Raw genomic sequence first — 27,220 nt, 5'->3', positions numbered from 1 at the left:
AAGAGCTCCAAATCACATCATTTTACCTATTTCTCACAATTTGTAATTAAATTCAGATCCAAAACCAAAACCTCTCAGGATGTTACTAATTATTCATACCGTATTTGAATACTTCAACTTTTAGTCCTGTTGGTGAAATAATTATACTCTTCTTGATGCTGAACGCCTTTTTAATATTTTCAGAAAAGCATCTTTTACTTCATTATTTCTCAAGCTGTATATCATAGGATTTAACAGAGGTGTCATAGCACCATACATTATTGAAATATACTTCATGTTGGATGAAAAACTTTTTACTTTTCCGATATACATGGTAATACTTGCCCCATAAAACATAAACACCACGATAAGGTGGGAAGCACATGTTGAAAAAGCTTTAGATCTTCCACCTGCTGAGTTGATTTTTAATATTGATATAATGATACAAATATAAGACACCACAATGAAAACAACCGGTGTTATTAGTATAAATAAACTTATTGCAAATAAAGCAGTCTTATGAAAGATGACGTCACCACACGCTACCTCTATAACTGCCAATATCTCACAGACAAAATGGTCCAAAATGTTTTCTCTGCAGAAGACAAGAGGCTTTAAGGAGGGAATAGATGATATAATGTAACTTCCTGACCACATAATGACAGTAATGAATCTACATGTCCTCCAATTCATATATGTGGTATAATGTAAAGGGAAGTGTATTGCAATATAACGATCATACGCCATCACTGTCAGTAACATAGACTCAGTAGATCCTAAAAACAGACCAGTGTTCATCTGTGCCAGACACCCGATGATGGAAATTCTCCTTATCTTAGAAAATAAATCTATTAACGCTTTCGGAAAAGAAGCTGATGAGTAGCACAAATCAAGCAGTGATAAATTGCAAAGAAAATAGTACATAGGTGTGTGCAGCTGAGGACTGATGATGATGATACATATCAGTAAACCGTTCCCCAGAATGGTCAGTATATAAATTAGGAAGAAGAAGACAAAAAGTAAGATACAACTCTGCAAGTTCTGGGGAAATCCAATCAGGATGATTTCTGTTACAACGGTTTGGTTTCCAAATTCCATGTTACAAATCAATATAAGAAGCACACATCTCTGTAATAAGAACATAAGTAGCTGTGTTACTCTTAAAAAAGTTGACGTAGCTTTTTTTATGAGAAGGGAGTCTCAGATAATTTGATGAAAAATAGAATCAAATCTATTAACACTCGCATGCACGGACTAAGGAGTCTAATCAGGTCAGAGGGTAATGGTAATATTTGTGCACATATCTATAATATAAATGCTTAGTGGCGTGTGTTAGTCTGTCTGTGTGTGGAAAAAATAAAATCAAGCTGCAGCGCCACCTGCTGGGCAGAGTTATACACTGACCTACTAAATTCTTAGTGTGTGTGGAAAAAAAAATTCAGAAAGGGCTGAAATTAGGTATACTAAGATGTTTTTAATTTGTTAATTTAATTTGTTAATTATTAAAAGTGTTTATAAAGATTTAAAAAAAATATATATATATTTCTTGAAGGAGAAGTGACAGTTGGGAGTGGTTGGTGGTAGCCGGGGGTGACAGTGGGGAGTGGTTGGTGGTTGCCGGGGGTGACAGAGTGAGAGGAGTGTGATACTCAGGACCGCTGAGAGAGATCCCTGTGTCTGGATAGACATCTGGATAGATGTGGCGATGAAAATGAAGGATGAGGTGATGGGAAAAGAATGATGAGGTGGTGACATGTGGACAAAATCACGTTAAAAATAGGCGCTTACGTCGGGAAGTAATGCTCTTCCCCTGAGGAGGCCTGGGCTATGGCCCAAATGCATGACAAGAACCTTTTTAACACCTTAAGTAGCTTGATTTGACTAGAATGCATGAGTATCATGCACGGGTTAACTTGTGTTTTATATGTGCAAAAATTATGTTTATATGTTTTATATGTTTATATGTTTTATAAGAAATAATCTCGGAATCCTTATACAGAGGGTCGTTTACTATGGCATTTATACTGATTGGACGCTGAGTAATTACAGCTAGACTCCATTTTGTAACCCAGAATTGATTATTCAAACAATCCTATCTCAATCCGCCCTCTGATACCTCCGATATCACCTAATTTGCTTGGCGTACTATGTCACCTTTTCCAAAATTCTCATTAAAGGCTGAATATTCAGACCTATTTTTTTCTTACCTAGATTTTAATTGTTTTTGTTCTTTGTTTTCATAAGATACTGCCTTATGATTAAGGAGAGACATGAGGACGTCATTACAAAAGATGAATTTCAATATTTAATGTTGTCATATGCCAGTATAACAATCTTTACTTTTCTGCCCAAAATCCACAAAACCATTAATAATCCTCCCAGCAGCCCTATTATAGCTGGAATTGAATCACTACCATCACATATCTCAGAGTATGTAGATATCTTTATGAAAAAAATTGTGGTCAACTTAAAATCATACTTAAAAGACACTACTAGTGTACTGCAAACATTTAAAGAATTTGAATGGAATCCTAACTACATGTGGGTGACAATAGATGTGCAATCATTATGCACATCCATCGAGCACAAAAAAAGAATAGGGGCCTGCAGGCAGTTTTTAGGCTCAGATTCCACCCACTCAGAAGGACAAAAAGAGTTTATTTGTAACCTTATATTATTTACTCTAACACACAACTAATTTTAGATTCCTGCATAAATTCTATCTTCAGATATGCGAGACTGCTATGGGTACTATTTTTATACCAAGTTCTGGTAACATTTTCTGGGTATTTGGGATACTCAAATATATATATTTATATATACACAGTATATGATTAAAACCCTTTTTCTGAACCTATAACAATGTATATGACATACATATAAATATATATATATATATATATATATATATATATATATATATATATATATGTATATGTAAACAAAGCAGTTGGGAAAGGCGCCTATGGTGCAGTATTTAGGGTACTATAGTCTCAAAAGCCAAAGTGTGTGCATATGCGTACCAGATGTCAACTTGATAACATGCACATGAATACACAGAGCCTGGGTGCTTCACTGTAGTCATATAGATCCACTCTCCACTCTTGTGTAATCATATGAAGGAAAGAGAAAACCATATGGTGCAGTAACGTCAAACAGGTAAAGCCAACATATACCCAGCCACCTAAGATTGTGCCTACCAGACATATATCATCAAGCGCTTATCTGTAAAGTTTCTTTATTTAGCTGGAGCTCTCTCATGTTCAATTCACTTCATCACATCTAAGAACAGGAAAATACAAAATAAAAAGGTCCCAGATAGTGAAGTATGTTCAAAATAAAATCTAATTTATTAACAATAAGAATCACACTCACAAAAGAACTAAAAAATATAGCTTATCTGTATCCCAAGTATAATCTTCATCTCCAATATCAATGGATCCAAGTGTCAAAGGATTCAGGTAGTGGTAAGCTGGAGACAGATGCCAGGTAGAAGGTACCAATCTGTACTAATTAACCTCAATGTGTTTCATCCTTCAAGGACTTCATCAGGAGATTTGTATATATATATATATATATTATTAAAAATAAATGAATCAATTCTATAAAACGTATATTAAATAAGAAAATAAAACACAGGTTGTCCCCGTGTGTTCCCCCCCTATGTGGAAATTTTCATGTTTTCATTATTTACACCACCACCGATTAACATGTAATTTCATTATACATATTTCATAGCTGCAACTTATGGTTACAGCCAGACAAGTTTATGTATACACTTATACATCTTTCTATTGGGGAATGGAAATTTCAGTAGAATTTGATACCAGATGCAGGTACACCTACAGCCTGGGCATGATCATCAAGTTACCTGATTGGTTGATACAAGTGTATTTGTCTGCCTCTGGCAGCATTCGGTGTGCTTTCACTATGCATATGTGAGTTGCCGCGTCCACAGGGGTCTCGGCTTCTCCACTTATGCATCTATGTGCATAGGGCATTAATTTCTGTTTCGTCATTGGTTACAATTATCTATTGACAAATTGGGTTACAATGAGGATGTAGCCCGCGAGGGGTAGTGAGAATCTACTCTTGTGTCGTCTGGTGGTTCAATGTCAGTGTCGAACAACTCACTGATTGTACCTTACAGTGTAGCGATTATTGAATGTGGATACCCTGAAGGAGTTACACAGTTTCATGCAGTACTGATATGTAGCACATTATGCAAAGGTGACCCAATATTACTACCCATCGTTCAGCGGCTCGCTAATAACGGGACAAATGTTTTGATTAAAATCTGAACCAATAACTTATGTTTTCATTAATACACACAGATATGCGATGTTATGGATAAGCGCTTCCAACAACTGTCTTTTTGTTTTGTATACATATATGGGCATTTATATTGTCATGCAGCTGGTACCATATATAATATGGACTATACTGAGCACAGGATTGTTTTTCTCTGGTTTTGTCTCAAAGTATTACCTTATATTTGTCTTGGCAGCTGTCCATCAAGTCTATTTAAAGCTCATTTTGGTGTTGCTCACAAGCCAGCCCTTGCTCGATGTAAGCCCTATACCTAATGTGAGTGCATCTGATTTTAATGGTGTTTAAAGCATATACTGTAGGTGAGTGCAAGACAGCCCTGGCCAGCCTGTGTCTCTCCAGCTTTTGTGAATTTACATGTCCCAGCTCCAACGAGACGCAGTGGTGCCTCGAGCCGCTGCAACTCTCTGTGCCCTCTCTGGCCACGTCCCGGCCGTCACCATGACGACCAGTACATCACTTTGCCTCCATCCCGGCCATTACCAGGGCAACGGTCAGGCCACGTTCCGGCATGTTTGGCAGCCAGGCGCGTGCACAGGATGCCTAATTTATTAACAGCCTTCTGTGGCTGACTAAGGGTGCACATGCCTCTCTCTCCTGATTGGATCACCTATGTATTTAATGCAGAGAGGGATTAGCCTCCCTGCCGGTTAAAGCGTTCAGTTCCTGTTAGCTGACCAGTGCCTGTCTGTACTGAAACTTGAATTGATTTCTGTGTATGACCTTTGGCTTGTTTCTTGGACCTTTATTGTTTGCTGGTGGCCTTGACCTTTGCCTGTGACTCGGATTCCCTTGCTTGCTGCTGGCCCTGACCCTTGCCTGTACCTGACCACGCTGCATGCTTCTATCCCTGGACCCCTGCTTATTCCTGAGTACTTGTGAGCATAACTTTCTCTATGGGAAAGGCAGCTGGTATAGGTGAAGACCTCTACTCCTAGGTCTGCAAGCTTATGAAGCCGTTAGCCATAACACCAGCATGCCCTGACAGCTATCGACTGGCTATCTACTGACAAAGCATGCTTGGGCTTTTAGTTTCACAACACCTGGAGGGCCACAGGTTAGCCAGGCCTGGTGTAGGACCTGCATATAATGTGGTGCCCTTGGTGCTGGGATGCAGGCTTAAATGTTTTGATCAAAATATGAACCAATACCTCATGTTTTCATTTTGTTATATACACACAGATTTGCAGTGTTAAGGTGCTGACAACAAACTGTCTTTTGTTTTTTATACCTAGCCTTTGAGGGTGCTATTATAAGTGTTTTATCATTAGCTCTAACAGCAGGTGGGCACAATCTATAGCTCCCTTCTTCATGTTCACTGATTGCCCACTCTGATTTTACCTATTTGTCCAATCTGGGGCCTCTCGGTTACATAAATGTTGTGCTCCTGGAGCATATCTGACAGCTCTATACAGTGGATTCTAGCAGTTAGAGTGCACCTACACTGTTTTTAATTTTGAGGTCATATGATACCATACTATTTGGACATTGACTATAGGCTCATTCCCAAGTCTACTCTTAACCCATTTTAATATTTTTCTGAACCACTAGCTTCATGGGGGTAGCATACTGCATGTTTTACTGACCGGAATACTGGATGCTTTTTGATCAGGTCAAAATTAGTTACCTCGCTCAAGCTCTTCCTTGTTTGTGCTCCACAGCACAATGCCTGTTACCTACACTAACTGCTGACCTGAGAACATATTATTACATACCATTAATCAGTACTATAATATGAGATATTCCAGAGTCCAGTACTTTGACCTACTACACATTACACAATTTTAATACTTTTGCTGAAACACAGTCTTACATGTGCCACAAGGTGACATATGTCTCCTATTATGTTTTGTGTTATAGGTGATAGTACCTCCCTGTGAATATATATAATAAAATAAACTGAAAGGACATTTTATAGTTTGGGGACCACCTACAGTTATTGTCGTCTTAATTGGCTCTATTGCAGATCAAAGGATGATGGAGTAACCTTCCGCCATCTTTCGATTTTATCGGCCTAGCTCAAAGAAATACAGCACCAATTCAATTTGGATTGGGGCAGCTACTGCTGCGCCTTTGAAAGGATTTTACATTGAAACTATAATGCAGTTAAGAGGAAGAACGTCCAATAGCTACAAGGCCTTGCAGCCACAGCACATTGCTAGGCACAGATTGATTGCTAGACACATGTCTTCTGTCGTACTGTGTGTAACATTTGGAGGTTACTGACACAACATTTGGGTAATGAACATTGGGACTACATGTCTCCAGGGGTGGGTTGGCCCGGGGGGCAGGGGGGCAGACCGCTATTAGGGCCGGGGAGTAGGCCGGCCGGCCGCCCCCGGATGCACAACACACCACTTTCCCCCGCGGCCGCATCTGATGACATCATCAATGACGCGGCCGCATCCCTTTTCATGGGATGCGGCCGCCTGTGTGCCCCCCGGCCATCCCTCTCCCAGCCCGCGCCTGCATGTCTTCTTTGGATGATCCGACCATAAGAATGACAGTCTTCTGTACGGTGGGTAGCTAACAATCTGCAGGGTGATGTCACATGTTTGTTCCATCACCTTGCCTAAATTTTGATTTGGCTTAATCTATGCAGTTCATTGCCATTATGGGCTCAGACCCAAAACACTATGGCACCTACTCAGTTAGCTTTAGGGCGACTACAGCTGCAACTTACGACTGATTTTCCATAATTAGGGTGATGGTAGCCCGAGCCTCCCAGACATATATCAGATCTGTCTTATAGTGAATGCCCGACCACTACCCTCGTCATGTTAAGTGAGCACATGAAGGGAATTTTTCCTATTTTGTCCTCGTGCAAAGGCCTGATTAGCTACATGCCTCCAAGGTTTTATAGATTTCTTACCTTCAAATAAGTTACCACACCCCCACGTCTCCACCCCTACCCCCATCCTTTCCCAGGTATTTGGATTGCAGGTGTGTTACCAGCCACCACGCATAAGGATGGCACGTCATTCATTGGTATCACAGGCATCCAGGCACTATGGGGGGTATTCAATTGACCGCAAGAAATGTTTTAAGGCTACGTTAATACATTTTAACACATTTTTTTGAGCGGGTTAACTTTACCCGTGATTGAATTCCATTTTTAGCGCTACGTTTTTTTTTCATGAAACGGTCCTCTCGCGCTCCAGTAGAAGGTCTATTGAAAGTATAGGGTGTGCGAGAGGCAGCCGCGTTAAAAGCCATTCAATTGTTTTTTAGCCCGGCGGGTTAAACAGGCAAATATTCTGTTTATTTCGCACCTCCTTGTGGTGTATTATAAATAAAAAACATCTTAAAACTATTTGAAATCATGTTATAATGTTGAAAAAAAGTTAAACTGTTTATCACTAATGCCTAACTTGTGTAAGATGATTTTCTTGTGAAAAAATAATGAAATAAAAAAAACATAAATAAATAATTAAATCACTAATTATTATATTTATGTATGTTTTTGATACAAATATGAATGTAGTAATGTGTTTTGACATGGTATAGATGATTGTATGGTAAAAAATAATTCAATTAAAAAATATGTTAAGTAAAGTACTGTAATGTAGATATTATCAATGTGTAATGCAATCTAATGTATGGAAATCTATGCAAAACCTTTTTTTTGTATTATACATGACCACGTTAAAACTCCCATTCAGTCCCCTAAAATCTTGCAAACCCAATTTTTAACGTGCGGGGGCAGCGTTCCCTCTTTTTCTATTGAATTGCAAACGTTTTTCTGCTGCGCTAACTCAAAACGGTCGCTATTGCCATCAAAAAACATCTGGATTTTCTTTTTTATGCTGCGGGGAAAAAGAAAAAAAAAACTTGTGGTCAATTGAATACCCCCCTATATGACACATGTACGTTCATCCTTTCCCCACCCGTTAAATTTATTGGTTGGTTACAAAGGGTGCACTGGCCAGATCTATGGCCATGGCAGTCTCAAAGTTACTGACTCAAGGACCTCCCAACACACTTGCTGAGCTTATAAGAGGGGAGGACTCAGTTACAGCAGATAAGGCCGAGTTGTTGATTAAAATCATGCTCAATTCTAGAGGGATCAATCTTAAATGGCAAGTTGTTATTTGTGCTGGCCCGATAGGACCCACTGTCAGGGAATAGTTAGTGCCTCAAGCATGAGGCGATGGCTTCAAACTGAATGTGCCCACTGGCCCTTAGTTAAGGAGCTCCAAGGGAGCAGTGAACATGTCTTCCCCAGACACGAGTGATTTTCACCTTCCAGTAAAGGGAAATATTAGTGTCCCATTAGGAGCAGTCTCCATCAGAAGAGATAAATGAATATATAGGCTACAGTCATTAGTACCCGCGAGATTGTTGGTAACTAAACTTTCTCCGCCATCAAATTGCTAAATAAAAACTGTGACCTAATTTTGCCAAAGTTACAAATGTGTCTGAGTGTTTATTTGCAATTTACACCATTGAGTTACAACACATGTAAAGGTGATTGTACAGTGGAAAGGGGGCATCAATAATATGTAGTTTATGAGAAGAGAGGTCCTAAAGTCAAACACACTTAAACTCACTCAGTTCAGACCCGCATTCTCAAACACTTACCTAGCAAGGGTTAAATATTTTCTATAGGCCCCTTCTAGCCAATGGGTGGGTCCTGGGTTTCGCAGATTAAAAACCCTCTCTAGCTGCTGTTCTGCCTCATTCTCTGCACAAAATCTCTCTCTTCCACACTTTTTGATCATGCATTGTTGTCTGATTGTCTTTATGTACCTTACATGTTATTAACTTTTCTCTCCCTCATACAGAGCAGTAACAATTGGGCAAGAAAGCAACTTATACATACAACACTATTGCAGATTGGCTGCACGTCGTTGCCCCCTTTGATGTAAAGGGTGGCTCTTGGTCCTTTTATGTGGAGGACCCCTTGACCTGCTCTAAGTGAATACGTCATTGTGAGTCTAAAAGGAGTGTAGACACTCTGATACCAGATTTAGTGTCGGCCATTCAGTAACGGAGTTTCTGCTTCACTTAGTGGATTCAGGGCCATTTTGACATCTAATCGTTTGGTTCAGTATCCAGTTCTTTTATCTGTCTCACATTGCACTTTCTACGCCACCAATTTAATAAATAAATCTCTAACCTAGTTCTGTAAAACTTACAAGTGTGTCCAAGTCTTTATTTGCTACTTACAGTATTAAGTTATAACACATGGAAAGGTGATTTTGCAGGAAAGGAGGCATCAACATTATGCAGTTCACACAAGTTTTTCCCAAGACTTATTTCACAATGCACAATATTGTTAAGGAGATAATTTTGCAGCTTCAATCCCCCATACAGCCCCCTGTTCTTCTAACACACTGAAACTTTCACACTGGACACAGAAAATGGAGGGATACATTCCACTCTCACTGCAATGCAGCCACTACCTTCATAGAAAGCATCCTCCTCACACTGTCTAGAATTTTCTCCTATATACGTACATCTTCAGGACAAAATGGTGGTGGGCATATCTTTACTTACTTACTCTCTACAACCCACAGATACTATGATCCATTCATCGTGGTTTTTACTTAAAACATTTTTTAATTATCCAAAATTTCAACATCAAATGTACCAGTTGTAGGGAAGGTAAATTTGTCAGAAGTCTGCTCATGCCAGCGCTTACGGTGCTTACCAGCAATTAAACCATGCTTCCTATACATGTAATTAGCAACTGACCCATTTTCAGCTTCAATACAAAAATGAAAGCATAAATATAAAAAAAAACATGAGACTCACCACACAGCTAAGAATGTTTATCAGAGCACAATCAGAGAGGATCAAAATTAATATAGGTAGATTGTTCCCAATGAGAGCACACAAGCAGAAAACAAGTTCTTACCCGACTCCTGCTAGTGCTGTCATCAGAATCAGATCCCCCTGTGCTATTTAGCAATCAGACTTAGTTGTGCCTGATAGTCCAGGTGAAACACCAACTGATGTATCTGTTTTTAAAAGAAGGGAATTTGATGAAGAATAGAGTCAACTTTATTAACTCTCGTGTAAACGGGCCAACGAGTCTAAGCAGATCATAAGGTAACGATAATACATTTGCGCATATGTTTTTTCAGCAATAATCATGGCACCCTTATACAGAGGGGAGTTTAGCTTGGCATTTACACAAATTAGTTAACTCTTAATTACAGGTGCATCTACTCAAAGAATGCGCCTCTTTGTCCACAACATGTTAAAATTCTATAATTCATGATGACTTACCATAGCGAAGTGACGACTAGATCCGCATCTCCTCACTTTAGGTGATCACACATCGAATCGTAGTCACTGTCGCTGATCCAGGAAAGTCTGTTTCTCTGCAATCGGAAAGTAGCTAACACCCTCGCCCAACTCTGCAGTCAGCTCACACTGTTTCTCTAAGCTGCTACATCTAGAGACCCCTCTGGCATCTCCTGTTAGCACTTACCTCTGGGAACAAAATGACTTCCAGCCATGTGGCCAAACAGTGACATATTGGATATTTCCCAGAGAGACCCTTGCATCCTATCCTCACTTACTATGGGCAGCTGACAATAAGCTCCTGGCCCCACCATTGAGATTCCCTGTAAAGATAACAACTTCTCTTGTTACACTTCATCTTTGAACAAAAGAGCTGCTATCCCCTCTGGGATATGTCAATAAAAGGGACAGAATAGTGGGTGACTGCACTACTGCTTCCAGCATGCCCTGATAACATACTGCCAATGTAGTTATTCTAAACATTACAAAGGATTAAGTCGTTCATTAATTTCATACAATTAATCATAGATTCACAGCTAGTCCAAGCTATATAAGCAGGGTAACATCTGGGGGGCGCAAAGGGGAACTTAGTGTTTGAGAATCTAGGGGGTAAATGTATCAAGTTCCGATTTCTGCAAGTCGACGGAAATTGGCGACTTTGCTTGGGAAATGTAAAGCGGTGATGGCATGTAAAGGCAAGTTTGCAGTAATCGGAACATTTACCCCCAGGACTGTGATGGACTGTGGTGGGGTTCCATCAATTTAGTCCTTGCACCAAGTGGCTGGGATCCCATGTTTCATGACAGACACTAACAAGTAACATAAAATAGATGTAAATCAAACTAATAGGAAGGAAGGATAAATAATCAATATTTATTTACCACTTATGAAAGTAAAATTAAAAAGTAAATTCAGGTTATTGGAGGGTTTACTATTGAAAGAAACAAAAAAATAATGGATTATAGTTACTCTATACTAGAGATGGTCACTGACCCCCGTGTTTTGGTTTTGGATTCGGTTTTGGATCTGGATTACCGTCGTGTTTTGGTTTTGGTTTTGGTTTTGCAAAACCTCCATTGCGTGTTTTGGTTTTGGTTTTGGTTTTGTTTGGTTTTGTTTTGCTATTTTTTGGGAAAATCCATGTTTTTGGGCCTAAATTAACCCAATTTAGTGCTCCAACTGTTTTAGAGACAAGTAATCTAATTGTTGAGGTAATAAATCATCCCAAAAAACAGTTTAATTCTTCGTTGGTAGGCCTATTCTACACACAAAACAGATTGTCTTCCTCTCCATCTATGCATATTGGCAATGCAGCCATCGTCTTTGAATGTATATTACACCCTACACTTATAGTTAAATATGTAAAGAAATGGAAAAAGCCAGTTTGGTTTCTGTCTCTCAAGGCCCCCCTCCACTTGTATAAAATACCAAAAAATTCAGCCATTATAGACTGTACAATATTAATTGACATGGAGAAAGCCAGTTTGGTTTCTGTCTCTCTAGGCCCCCCTCCACTTGTATAAAATACTAAAAAATTCAGCCATTATAGACTGTACAATATTAATTGACATGGAGAAAGCCAGTTTGGTTTCTGTCTCTCTAGGCCCCCCTCCACTTGTATAAAATACTAAAAAATTCAGCCATTATAGACTGTACAATATTAATTGACATGGAGAAAGCCAGTTTGGTTTCTGTCTCTCTAGGCCCCCCTCCACTTGTATAAAATACTAAAAAATTCAGCCATTATAGACTGTACAATATTAATTGACATGGAGAAAGCCAGTTTGGTTTCTGTCTCTCTAGGCCCCCCTCCACTTGTATAAAATACTAAAAAATTCAGCCATTATAGACTGTACAATATTAATTGACATGGAGAAAGACAGTTTGGTTTCTGTCTCTCTAGGCCCCCCTCCACTTGTATAAAATACTAAAAAATTCAGCCATTATAGACTGTACAATATTAATTGACATGGAGAAAGCCAGTTTGGTTTCTGTCTCTCTAGGCCCCCCTCCACTTGTATAAAATACTAAAAAATTCAGCCATTATAGACTGTACAATATTATGAAAAATGGACAAAGCCAGTTTAGGGTCACTCTGTCTATGACACCCTACCCTTAAGGATAAATTGCCCTAACAGCAGCCTTTCAAGATGGTATGTGATATGGAAATGCCACAAGTCCCTTTCCTCTTTGGGGGTAGATTGCACCCTACACTTACATAGAAAGTTTTAAAAAGATGTTATCGGCATCATCTTCAGCTTCATCCTCACCCTCATCAGTGTTATCGTCATCATCACAGACTATCAATTCATCGCCGCTTGAATCCGCCATTAGAGAACAGTCAGTGCTTGCATGTCTTGGATGGTGAAGGCCTTCCTCGTGGAAGATGTAGTTCATTTTTATAAACATCATTTTCTCCACATTTTTGGGAAGTAACCTTCTACGGCGATCACTGACTAAGTTCCCTGCTGTGCTGAACACTCGTTCAGAGTACACACTGGAGGGTGGGCAGCTTAGGTATTGCAAAGCAAGTTTGTACATGGGTTTCCAAATAGCTTGCTTTTCTTCCCAGTAAGGAAAGGGACTGTCTGACATTTCCATATCAACTACCTCTTGAAAGTAATCCTCCACCATCCTTTGCATGTTTATACTCATATTGGATGGACTTATGGGCAAAGTGACACTTTGTTTTGAAAAATCCTTCAAACCAGCCCAGATGTTAAATTGTTCTCGTCTGCCCCCTGTGTCTTCCCTGCTTCTTTTTTGGAAATTTAATTTTTTACGAGCAACAGCTTGAGAAAGTGAAGGAGGACACGTCGTCAAGCCGAGGCCCAGTTCAGCGGCCAACTTGCTGAGCAATAGCTCCTTGCAAAAGTTCACATCTCGCTCATTTACAAGTAAAGACTCAATGTAGGTTTTAAACCTTGGATCAAGCACAGTGGCCAAAACGTACTGATCCGAGTTCAAGATCTTAATAACTCGAGGATCATTGTGAAGCGAATTAAGTACTTGATCGACAAGGCCAACATACTTTGCTGAATTGCTTGCTTTCAGCTCCTCCTTCATTTTCTCAAGCTGCTTTTCCAATAGTCTAATTAAAGGAATGACTTGGCTCAAACTAGCAGAGTCTGCACTGACCTCACATGTCACAACTTCAAATGGTTTCAGCACCTTGCACAGCACTGAAAGGATTCCCCACTGTGCAAGAGTGAAATACATCCCCCCTCCTTTCCCAATGTCATGACTTGTGCAATATGCTTGGATGGCTTTGCGCTGTTCCTCCATCCTCTGAAGCATGTACAGGGTGGAATTCCACCGAGTTACCACCTCTTGCTTAAGTTGGTGGCAGGGCAAGTTAAACTGCTCTTGGAGCTGCTGTAATCTCCTACATGCTGTGGCTGAATGCCTGAAATGGCCTGAAATTTTACGGGCCACCGAAAGCATCTCCTGCACCTCACGGTTGTTTCGTAGGAAGCTCTGCACCACCAAGTTGATGGTGTGAGCAAAACAGGGAATATGTTGGAAATCACCCAGCTGTAATGCTCGCACTATATTGTTGGCGTTATCTGAAATGACATACCCTGGGGAGAGTCCGAGTGGTATAAGCCATGCATCAATCACATCTCTCAGTTTGCGTAACAAATTGTCAGCCGTATGCCTGTTAGTGAAGCCGGTGATACAAAGAGTGGCCTGCCTGTGACAAATGTTACGTAGTGGTGTACATGCTGCTGCTGTTCCTGCTGGTGAAGGTGAATGACCAACCCAGTGGGCTGTCACAGTCATATAGTCTTTGGTTTGGCCACTTCCACTTGTCCACATATCTGTGGTTAAGTGAACAGTGGGCAGAATGGCATTTTTCAGCGCAATCTCTACATTTTTACACACTTTTTGGTATAGTTGTGGAATAGCTTTACGGGAGAAATGGTGTCGCGATGGAATTCTGTAACGCGGACACAAAACCTCAATTAACTGTGAAAAACCAGCTGCGTTTATGGTGGAGATTGGACGCAGATCTAACACTAACATTGCAGCCATGGCGTCTGTGATTCGCTTGGCGACTGGGTGACTGCTGTCATATTTGCTTCCCCTCGCAAAGGATTGTTTCACAGTTAATTGCTGAAATGTAGGACTGCTCATTTTATTCACCTGCCTCTGGGATGACGATTCACCCCCAGCAGCAGCAACAGCAGCAGCAGGACTAACGCTTTCTTCAGAGGAATCAATAATAGTGCCGGAGTCATCCAGCCTTAAGTGGGATGCCGGGCTAACTCCGAGCGCTACTGAGGATATTGATGAGGATGGTGTGGTGGGTGTATTTTGTGGCCGTCGGTATGTCGGTGAGCGGAGGGTCTTAGCTGATGAGGGAGTGCTTGTATTCTTTTGGGAAGAACTTTCAGCTTTTCCCAACACTTTGCCATGAACTCTCGTTAAATGGCGTAACATAGACGAGGTTCCAAGATGGTTAAGGTCCCTCCCTCGACTGACTGTGGCTTCACATACACTACAAATGGCTATACAATTGTTGTCTGGATTTGGGTAGAAATAATTCCACACATAAGAAGTGGATTTTTTTGTTTTATGCCCAGGCATGACAATGGCCTTTTTCTTGTCACGTGCCAGAACTGCTGCCACTGGTGCAGGACTTACACAAACAACCTCATCCTCATCAACATCCTCATTAGCGCCCTCGTCGCCTACACAAATCTCCCCCTCATCCTCTTCTAATTCCAAAGTGGCATCCTCAATTTGGGTATCACCGGCTACACTCGGGCTATTAAGGCACACATCAGCAGAATGCTCACGATTAGACATCCCACTGTTGGATGGACTCTCCACAGGGATTGTTGTCATTTGTGAATCAGAGCAAATATTCTCCTGTAATGCCTCACTGGTATCTTGCAGCTCAGCTTTGACGCGTAACAGTAGTTGTGCACCAATTGTAGGCTGGGTAACTTTTTGGGATCTGCCACTAATAGCCAAAGGTGAAGGCCTCATTCTCTCTTTGCCACTGCGTGTGTAGAATGGCATGCTTGCAATTTTTTTTTTATCGTCACTTAACTTTTGCTCAGTTACACTTCGTTTTCGCTTCAATACAGTAAATTTTTTTTTGGTTTTTGTTTTTTGCACTAATTTGAAAACACTCTGTTGTTTGACATCGCCTTGGCCAGATGACGTACTGGGAACACTAACATCAGGACTGGTGACAGAACCTGGTTGCTCATTTAGATCATATGTGGACTGCTTTGAATCCATTGCGTAGATACTGCTGACAGATATGACTTTTGACAGCCAGAAATATTAATGCACAATTAGGGAGGACACCCCAAAAACACAGAGGAGTGCTAAAATTTATTGAGTAGATACTGCTGACAGATATGACTTTTGACAGCCAGAAATATTAATGCACAATTAGAGAGGACACCCCAAAAACACTGAGGAGTGCTTAAAATTATTGAGTAGATACTGCTGACAGATATGACTTTTGACAGCCAGAAATATTAATGCACAATTAGAGAGGACACCCCAAAAACACTGAGGAGTGCTTAAAATTTATTGAGTAGATACTGCTGACAGATATGACTTTTGACAGCCAGAAATATTAATGCACAATTAGAGAGGACACCCCAAAAACACTGAGGAGTGCTAACATTTATTGAGTAGATACTGCTGACAGATATGACTTTTGACAGCCAGAAATATTAATGCACAATTAGGGAGGACACCCCAAAAACACAGAGGAGTGCTAAAATTTATTGAGTAGATACTGCTGACAGATATGACTTTTGACAGCCAGAAATATTAATGCACAATTAGAGAGGACACCCCAAAAACACTGAGGAGTGCTTAAAATTATTGAGTAGATACTGCTGACAGATATGACTTTTGACAGCCAGAAATATTAATGCACAATTAGGGAGGACACCCCAAAAACACAGAGGAGTGCTAAAATTTATTGAGTAGATACTGCTGACAGATATGACTTTTGACAGCCAGAAATATTAATGCACAATTAGAGAGGACACCCCAAAAACACTGAGGAGTGCTTAAAATTATTGAGTAGATACTGCTGACAGATATGACTTTTGACAGCCAGAAATATTAATGCACAATTAGAGAGGACACCCCAAAAACACTGAGGAGTGCTTAAAATTATTGAGTAGATACTGCTGACAGATATGACTTTTGACAGCCAGAAATATTAATGCACAATTAGAGAGGACACCCCAAAAACACTGAGGAGTGCTAACATTTATTGAGTAGATACTGCTGACAGATATGACTTTTGACAGCCAGAAATATTAATGCACAATTATGGGGGACAACCCAAAAGCGCTGGGGAGTGCCAAATATGAAGAAAAAATAATAAACCTCTATCCTCCTCTCTGCACTAGCGATTTTGGTTAGAGCAATTGCAAGAACAATATTGTATTCTTTCTCTGTCCCTGCTCTAATTAGCCTATGACTACACCCTGCTCTCTCCCTCTGTCAAATGGCGATGGATTGCTGTGGAGGCGTGTATTTATAAAGTTGAAGTATCGCGAGAACCGAGTCCCGAGATCCGACGACGTCACAATGACGTTCGGCCTCGATTTGGATTCGGAATTGGCGGGAGAGTACCGAGCTGCTCAGCTCGGTACTCGGATACCCAAAGTTCGGGTGGGTTCGGTTCTCGGAGAACCGGACCCGCCCATCTCTACTCTATACTGTGATATTGTAAATTATAAGGCACCAAATGGATTAACAGAGTTGCATCTGATTTAGAGGGTGAGAATCCATTGAGGAATGGGGATCAATGTGTCGTCAATTCTAAGTTTAAGACACACAATTTGTTATAGATAAAAGGAAATATACTTTGCAAAGAGATTGTAAAGATTGAGAAAAATGTTATGAATGTGAAATAAAATCATAAGAAGATTGTAAAGTACAGAAAATTACAGCAGAAAACATAGTGGGCCTGATTCATCAAGGAACGTAAAGATAATGTAATGTGAGTATTTTTAAAAAAAACAAACACAGACCAAAAAGAAAAAGCAGCGCTGAATAGTATTATATAGGTGTGGCCTTAATTAGAAAATTCAAAGGAAACCCTGGCGGGATACATCATACCAGAGATAATAGTATATAAAAAAATATATTTTTAATGTCTCAATAAATATAATACATAGGCCTCATAAATTGGTAAATTATTAATTGAAACCAAACATTTAAAAAACACTTGGACGTAAAGCTGTATATTGATGATGTTGATCATTATGTATAAATGGACTAACAAATGGAGTCTATAAACGGACTAAATTGATGAATATGTCCATATAACTAAGGTAATATAGAGATATAATTACAATAAAATCCCTCCAAGATATTCAGCAAAATAACCTATAAGTTGAAAGATAAATAGCAATCAAAGTAATGCTGGTATATTAATGATATTACACGTCCAGCTCACTGACAAATGACTTGCATAGGAAATAAATTATATAACTCACTTAATTGTCTCAGTGCTTCCAATGCTGCAGCTCCCAGCTTATGACTCCGTCCGGGTGCTCTGTACACAGGCGTTGGAGAACACAACCCAAAATCACAGCAGTATGTTTCAACGCCTCCTTATTCTATCTTTGATAAAGTCTGGGTTCAATCTTTGATAAAATATTGAATCCTGGTATTTTATTTATAGTTTCACTTGACCTGTCCCTAAAATCTGTATTGTACAGGAAAGCATTAGTTACATTTGCAACTGTATGAGTGCACTAAAATCCACGTATAACTTACATTCTTAAAACCTGCTAAGTGATATTTAAGACAGCAATCCCACATAGACCATTTTTTCTTTGAAAAAGCAAGTTAAGTATCTTTTAATAATAAATCCGTTTAAAGTAATTTTAATAAACTATCCTTCTACATATCATTATCTCCTTTTCAAAATCTCACTAAAGGTCAAACAAATATGGCTGCCATAGGCTCACAGCTCTCAGCATGTCATGTGACGGCAGTGTGGGAAGAAGAATGGGAGTGGGATGCAACAGTGCAGACAGCTTAGAGAGATGTACCATAGCCTCTCTGCTCACTACACCATGAGCCATGTGACCATAGCATGTGACTTTGGTTGTCATGGTAGTCAAGAATCAAAAATCATTATTAGCAGCCTGCAGAAAAAAAACAAGGAAAAATGAGAAATACCATGATTGTTCTTATAGCCTGCACAGTGATTTGTGTTGGGATTGCTGCTTTAACACTGATAGTCAAAAATGAATGTAAGCAAATGGACTTGTACACACTAACATTCTGACAAACGTATGATTTCCTTCATGTCAAATTCAACCTTCCCTGCAGTGCTCATGAGCAGTGACTCTGGGGACTAGCACTACACTCACACACACTCATCCACATACAGATTAATGTTAATTTTGGCAGCTGCCAATTAACCTATCAGTATGTCTTGTGTAGGAGGAAACCAAAGTAACTGGAGGAAACCCATGCAAACACAGGGAGAACATACAAACTTCACACAGATAAGGCCATGGTCGGGAATTGAACTCATGACCCAAGTTCTGTGAGGCAGAACTGTTAAAAACTAAGTCACCATGCTGTCCACATATATACTTTAAATAATGTTGTTGATGTATATTATTTTTTACCTTAAGATAGCCAATGTGATTAGAAACTTCTTTACTCTATTAGAAAACTGAAAATAAAAGGTAATGGTCATTACACTGTGTAACAGGTCTTGTTAAAAGGTATAAAAGCTTGTACTTGTCAGCATAAGGACAAACTTCTCTCTGCTTGAAAAATGTCTACACCTAGGGGTAAATGTATGAACGTGCAGGTTCTTCAACACCCGCGTGTTCAGCGTGTTTGGCGACTAAATTTCAAGCGGCGTTGCATTGTAAAGGGAAACTTCCCTTTACAATGCAGCGCCGCTTGAAATTTAATCGCCGAACACGCTGAACACGCGGGTGTTGAAGAACCTGCACGTTCATACATTTACCCCCTAATGTGAATACAATAAAGACTTCATATTTACTTCTGAAAACTTTTAAAATACTTTTTGCCTTATCCAGTCACTGCATTCAAAATAGATTGTCATGGATTAGAAAATAATACATTCTTCAAAATGTGGGACTGCAATGGGAAATTACACAGTAGCATAAGAACACACTTCTCTCTGCTTGAGAAATGTCCACATTAGCAAACAATCAGATTCTCATTTTGTGGAATGTACTAAATAAATGATAACTAGAATATAATAAGATATGATATAGGCAACATCTTCACTTTTTCAAACCCGCAGTTTAGTAAATATACCCCCTGATGTGAATGCAAAAAAGACTTCATATTTACTTCAGAAGACTTTGAAAAGACTCTTTGCCTTATCAAGCCAATGCATTCAAAATAGATTTTCATAGAATATAAAATATAAAATTCTTCAAAATGTGGGATGGCTTCGGAACATTACTCGGAAGTGCAGAGAAGTATAATCACACCAAGAACATGGTTGTTTAGAGAATTTACTGACTATCATCTCAGTTCCGCTACTGGACCCAATGAGCTTAGCTGTCATTGCTGTCAACTGTTATTGCTGTTGCCCTCTCTGTTACTCCTTTTGTGATGTACACTATCTCTTTAGTGGCAGCAGCTGCCTCCAACAATGGGGAACAGCTGTTTCCAGCAGTGATAACACCCAGGTACTCCAAGTTGGCAGATAACCACAAGAGTGCATATTAAAAGTGACAGCCTTCTCTAGAACCAGCAGAGGAAGGAGGTGCAGTTAAGGTTAATGGTCAGACAGTTATGGTGGCCAGCAAATAACGCTTTTAAGAACTCTACAATGACTAGTTCATCTTTCATGTCTCCATCTTCTACTATCTCCCCTCATTACATCCGTACCACACCACAAGTAGCTGCAAAGAAATGTCTGACCCACCATCTTTCCCCACCAGCAGTTACAACTGTTATTCCACTACCTTATGTACTAAGTGTTCCCCTCACCTCTTACATTATAAGATCATTTGAGCAGGGCATCAGATTATAAGAGCATTATTTAACATTTTTATAGTTTTATTGCTTGAGTTATATTCTAGAGAAAATTCTGAGGTCTATGTAACAGGATATGGATACAGATTGATGTAAGGGACAAAGGACAGTTCTTATTCATGGATGGCACCTAGACAGAGTGCCCAAGGGGTAGGGAATGCATTTGTAAAAAGAGTTCACTTTAAACCTTATGTGTGTTTGAAATGCAAACTGCATTAAATGAATAATGACTGAAAGTAAAACAGACCAAACCATTTTACTAATAGAACAATTGTACTTATAGAGCAGTAATTGTCCTTACCATTAGAAATCTGAATACATCTAACAATACACATGTGAAGTATTGGTTCAAATTAGGATGAAAATATTTGAATCCTGTAACCCAACATCAGGGTGTTTACTCATTTCTCATTTACTTCGGTACCTTCCCTCACACATATCACTGAAATACAGATAAAATCATGTGCACTCACCTCACTGCTTAGGATGATGAAAGGTTAGTTAGTAAACTAGAAACAGCAGCCAGGACATTAAGCAGTATTAATAAATAGAAAATAGAAAATAAATGACACATGTTCTACTGGTATTTGTATAGTGCAGTGATATTACCTCACAGCTAAACTCTAAAATTGCAAGGAAGGCCAAGCACAGGCATATTTCTTTTCTACAAACCGTTTTATTGCATCCCTTTAGATATATATTTCCTTCCTTGTACATATCCAATGAATATTATTGTGCTATATCATATGACAATACATAGCATTAAGTTCAATATATAATTAAACATTAAGGGATAAAAGTATAGACAATACCATAGACATGCTCTTTCTCTCTTCAGTGCTTTCGTTCTATTTTTTTCATTTATCCTGAAGACTTTTATAAGTTATTTAAGAATGAGTAAAAAACTCTTAAGAGATTAATTATTACGAGAGTCAGACTTATTTTAGTCACATGCATTTTTTTAATTGTCCGCTATGGACTATTTCTTCTTTATACATGGATTTAAGAGAAAGTCCCCAGGTGAACCCAAGAAGTAACAGAACATTATTCCCTCATTTGAGAGCAGAGAACATTTCACATTTTCTCTATATAAATATTTTTTAACTTCTTTGTGTATCCAAGAAAATTAAAAAAGTTTGTCTGTGTCTTATTTTCTTCTTACTATCATCCGGTACCTTGATCCGGTCCTCAAATCCTCACCTCCTTATCCACTTTCTTGGCTTCCTAGGACCTCAATTCGTCTGCAACATTCAACTGCCATTCCAACAAAGGCACTGCCTATAATATAGGTTGCATTGTTGGCCTAGATCCACCAGCCTTTCTGAACTCCAATTCTCCTGATCCACACCTCCTGAGTCCCTAATATTCTTGACTCCTCCTGCACCCACTGGTTAAGCATCAACAGTTACCTAGCCTGCATCGGCCAACCCCCCATTCTAATTTAAACTCATTCTACACTAGGTCACTGCCGAGGCCTAATCCTCCTGTTTTCCTGGTCCTTTGCATACCTATCTAGCCTCTTATGCTGGAATCTATGTCCCCTTTATTAGTGGGCCCTGACATCGCTTAGGCCCTGCTTCCTGGATTGTGACTCCAGACCCTGGACTCAAATTCCCATCCTGCATGGTGTCTCTGAGCTAGTCTGGCCTAATCTAGGACTCAACTCTGGCCTGACTGGACCTGGGTCTGCTCACCCAGTTTCTGATCCTGAATTATGGGATATATTCCTAATACATTTGAGCCCTGTCCTCCTCTAACATCACCTACATTTTGTTCTTCTGGGTCATGACTCTGGACCCTGAACTCTTGTACTCATCACTACTCTGTTCTTTTGTTCCCCTCCTGGATCGCAACTCTGACCTAGTCCTCATTTGCCTGCATCCTGACCTGCTCATTTTTAGTTTTCCATCCTGGGACTTGGTCTTTTGACCCTGCTACCCTCTCCTGGATCTCCTGAGCTCACCCTTGGTTGTTCAATGCCCTGGACTACCTCTTCATCTCTGTTCACTCACCTTCCACCTTTGGGTTTTGGTTATCTATCCTCCCTGTTTCTTCATGAAAAGTTCCATTAATTCTCCCTGGTACTGCACCCGTTTTAGAATTGCATAGTCTTTATGTTTTATCATGTGTTTATCCATTATTCCATTTTGATTTCCATTCTTCAGGATGTTTCTCTGTAATTATTTCATGCATCTCAAATCTAATGGTCACTTATGCTGTTTACTTTCCTCCCCCCCTGCTTGCTCCCTTCTCCCTGCTTAAATCCTATGTCCTGTGGCTCCCCCATGTTAGCACCCTTCTAGCCTCCACCCCACTTTTTCACTAGCGTTTTCTTTACCCTTATTTCTCTCTACCCGAACCACCCTTGTGGATCAGTAACCATGCCAATCTCATCCACATTTCCCCACTTCTCTCCCTTTCTCTTGTTCTCTGGGAATGCCAGATTCATCTCTTATCAACTGCCACCCATCCATGACATTTTATCTCCAACTTTCTTAACCTCCTTGCCATCACAAAAACTTGTCTCTCCTCCACTGACACCACTTCCCCCACTGCTCTCTCCTATATTGGCCTCTCCTTCATCCACTCTGTCAGATCTTATGACCTTTAAGGTGATGGTGAGGGTAACCTCATTTAACCCAATTGCATCTTCCATGTAAACTCCGCTTAGCCAGAAAAGAGGTCAGGAAACACATCAATATGAAGGAAACAGGAGCAGAGACGCATAGGAGCACAGCAACCAGGAACTCTGTATTTGGTGAAGTAGATGTCCCCAAAGGAGAAGACAGTCGAAGAAATGGTATAAGTGAGGTGAGATGAGTAGGTCATGGATGGAAGCCAGTTTGTTACACCTGTTGAGTTGGGTGCAGGGGTGAAGGGGTTAGGTAGGAGATGAAGAGGTGGGTCAAAAGGAGAGGTAATCAGAGGTGAGGGGTTAGATTGGAGAGATAGAGGTGTTTCAGAGGTGAGATATAGGGAGTGCTATGCATTGTGAGAGAGGTGTGGAATCAGAAGTGCTGAGGAGGTAGTAGGGGAGGTGGGAGGTAGAAGGTCTAAAGAGGGGAAGAGAAGGGCTGGGGTGATTAGGCCAGGATGGCAGAAGGCAAAAATAAGAGCACGGGCAGGTGAGGGGAATGGAGAAGGTGAGTATGTGGAAGAGCAAGGAAGAGGGGAAAAAGTGAAGTGAGAGCCAAGGGTGAGGGGTAGTAGACACTAAAGATGTTAAGGAATAAATCAACTAAACAGTAAAGATACAATGAAGGATAAGGCTATACAGTTGCTGTAGTTGGCAAACATAGCTAGGCTGCACCTTGACAATAAGGGAATCACAATGGTACTATGTACAGTAGTAGACCCAGCAGTACATGCAATGCAAACTATGATAGTAATCAGGGGGGCAGAAACAGGAATGTTAATTTGTATTGGAGATGGGAGTACAGGGCAATGGAGCAAGCAGAGGAGCCAATTTAGCACTCGGGAGACTCGGGGGGGAGATAAAGCACTATGTTATCCTTTTTGTTGCCTTGATTTACCGTGACCGGAGTATAATTCAGGAAATCCTCACAAGAGGATTAGATGGAAGATGCATCTATGAAATATTAATGCTTACCCCAATTCTGGCATTGAGGTTCCTTATTTACTTGTGTAAGTTCTTCACACGAGAGTGGTTGATTAATACAGGTGAAGGCAATTTCCATCTTTGTGCTGTATTGGTTTAAGGATTATATCTATCATCACTTTTTCGGCATTTGGAGTGTGGTAACGGTATCCCCACAGTTCTTACATTTGATATGTAAGAACGTATTACACCATTATATATTGTTGTCTTTATTTGTGGATACTTACATACTCGTGGACATCTGCTCGGAAGATCATCATTCTGACATTTGTGTTTATGAAAATCGCAGGAATGGATGCCGTATTTATATGGCTATCGATTTGTAGCAATAACGTGGACTGGATTACACTCAGTGTTTTATCTTTGTTTACAATTTTTGTATGTATGTGCAAGAAATTAGCGCCGTTATTGCTATACCATTTCTTCTTTGTATTTGTTTGGTGGGCATATTGGTTGGCTTGTTAGGGAAACTGGGTGGACATATGGGATGGCATGTGAGAAAATAGCTGGCGGAAATATGGGTTGTCACATCTGGGAAAAAACTGGTTGGCATGTGCGAGAAGCTATTGGCTAGGGGTGACATGAGAGAAAAGCTGGTGGACTGTGTAAATATGTGACAAAAGCTGATGGGCATATGGGTTGGCCTGTGGCAGAAAAGCTGGTGGACATACAAGAGACTTGGAAGAAAAAAACTGGTGGGCACATGGGGTGTCATTTAAGAGAAATACTGATAGGCATATGGAAAATGATAAAAAAAAGTGATGGTCATGTGTGAGACAAAACCTGGTGGTCATATCAGGTAGCTTGTGAAAGAAAAGCTGTTGAACAGATTTGGTGACCTGTGAGAGAAAAACTGATGGACATGTGGTGGCACATTATAGAAATACTGGTGGGCATACTGGGTGACGTGAGAAAGTTGGTGGGCATGTAGAGTGACATTTGTGAAAAAACCTCTGGGCATATGGGGTGGCATGTGAGAAAAGCTGTTGTTCTGGGGGTGGTGTAAGTTAAAAGTTGGTGCACACGAGGTTGCATGTGGGAGAAAATCTTGTCCACAGGGGGTAACATGTGAGAGAAATGCTGGTATGCAGGGAGTGACGTGTGAAAAAAGAATGTACGCAGGGGGATTCTTCTGCCGCGCTATGTCAGCTACACTATATCTTCTCTTTGGTGTCTGGGAAATAGGAGTTAGCACCCCAGACTAACACCCTGCCTGTTGTATCATTCCAGCAAGGAGCCAAGTAGTAAAGTGATAAAACATGGGATTCACACCCAGAAGATCATTCTGTGGTCTGATTTAACACTACATATATTGTACTGTATGGTTTGTGTTAGATGCTTTCATATCTGTACATTAGGAATGTCTTTTCTCTGACTTCACCCCATTTCACAAAGTTGTTCAACGGGACAATACACATACCACACTAACAGTCTGTCCCAATGTGATCCAATCGCTGACCACCATATGGCTAACAATTTGGGTACCTGCATGTGCAGTAAATTGGAAAGTGATCCTTAGTTCAACGCTCAGGTGCTCTCTTTTTCTAACAGTCTATTAATTTCAGGACAATTGAGACTTGTTAAAACGCTCAAGAAATGAAGTGTCGCAAGATGTCTAGAAAAAGTTTTTATAATGTAAATATTAACTTAAACACATTGTAGCTGCAATCAGTGGTTCCTGCATAGAAGGAGGTTTAGAAATATATACATAAAAGGAGCTGGATTCAGTGGTCAAAGTGGAGTTAAATACGATGTTATGCCATACCACACGTTCTTCCACTGCATTCATTCTAAATCTATTAAAATTCACTTAACCTTACATTTTCCATACCACCACTTCTAAATTTTCACTTCAAACACTCTGGCCTGATTCATGTCTCCGGATACAAATTGTTCGCAACTTGCATTTTAAAAATAAACAAAAAAGAGAAGCAGAAAGTTTGTAAGAAAATTGGTGCACTATAACTCTCCAGCATGAACATAGAATATAAAGCTGGGAGGGACATCAAGGAGTTGTTAAAGTATGTATTTCAAATTAAAACAGCGAAATGTATAAAAAGAAAAGAAAAGTTTAGGTGATCAAACAAACTGTGTATCATAAAATTGCCGGGTATACCTCATTAAGTCCCCTAAATTTCTTAGGGATTGAGCTTACATGTATAATCATAAATTAAGCTGTATTCCTTGAGGGGTAAAAAATGTTTTTCCTTTTCATACCATATATTTAGCTGTCCTATATATTCAGCTTGTTCCAAATGGATAAGGTAAAGTATTTCCTTAAATTCAAATGTTGGCTAAATATGGCTGGTAGCTAATGGTTACTAGAAATCAGCTGTCTACCACATAAAGATTACATAAGCGTGGAGAATAGTAGCTGTAAACCCGTGTGCTGCTGGCCTAAAATCTGTTACACACTATCCCAGTGTGAGAGCCGCTAATAACACGGGGAGAGTATTGCTACCTGCCTGCTCATGCTCCATACTAACTGTGAGTGTAATGCAACTTTAAGCCAAATATTATAAGCATGCTCTTTCTATAAATGGGTTAGAGGTATACCCGGCAACAACGCCAACACGCGTTTCGCCGGTTAATGCTTTGTCAAGGCAAGCCGATCAGTACATCTGACAGGTCTTAAATACTATGGAGCTGAGCCCCCCAAGTGATGTCGATCTTATCTCCAATTTTATGATACACAGTTTGTTTGATCACCTGCACTTTTCTTTTCTTCTGTTTATATTTTGCTATTTTAATTTGAAATACATCATTTTTAATGATACAGAATAAAAGATATATTTTAACAATTTCTTGACATCCCTCCCAGCTTTATATTCTATGTTCATGCAAGAGAGTTACAGTGCACCGATTTCATAACTAACTTTCTGCTTCTCTTTTTTGAACATTATGCTCAAGGTTTTGGTGCACAACTGTCTATTGGTTTATATTTAAATAAACTAATAGACAGTTGTGGTTATTATATAATATAACTTCAGGGAATTTAACTCCTAATAA

Source organism: Mixophyes fleayi, chromosome 3 (genome assembly GCF_038048845.1).
Source record: "Mixophyes fleayi isolate aMixFle1 chromosome 3, aMixFle1.hap1, whole genome shotgun sequence".
In the NCBI taxonomy this organism is placed as follows: Eukaryota; Metazoa; Chordata; class Amphibia; order Anura; family Limnodynastidae; genus Mixophyes; species Mixophyes fleayi.
The sequence above is the reverse complement of the archived record's forward strand: the minus strand, read 5'-3'. Positions refer to the sequence as shown.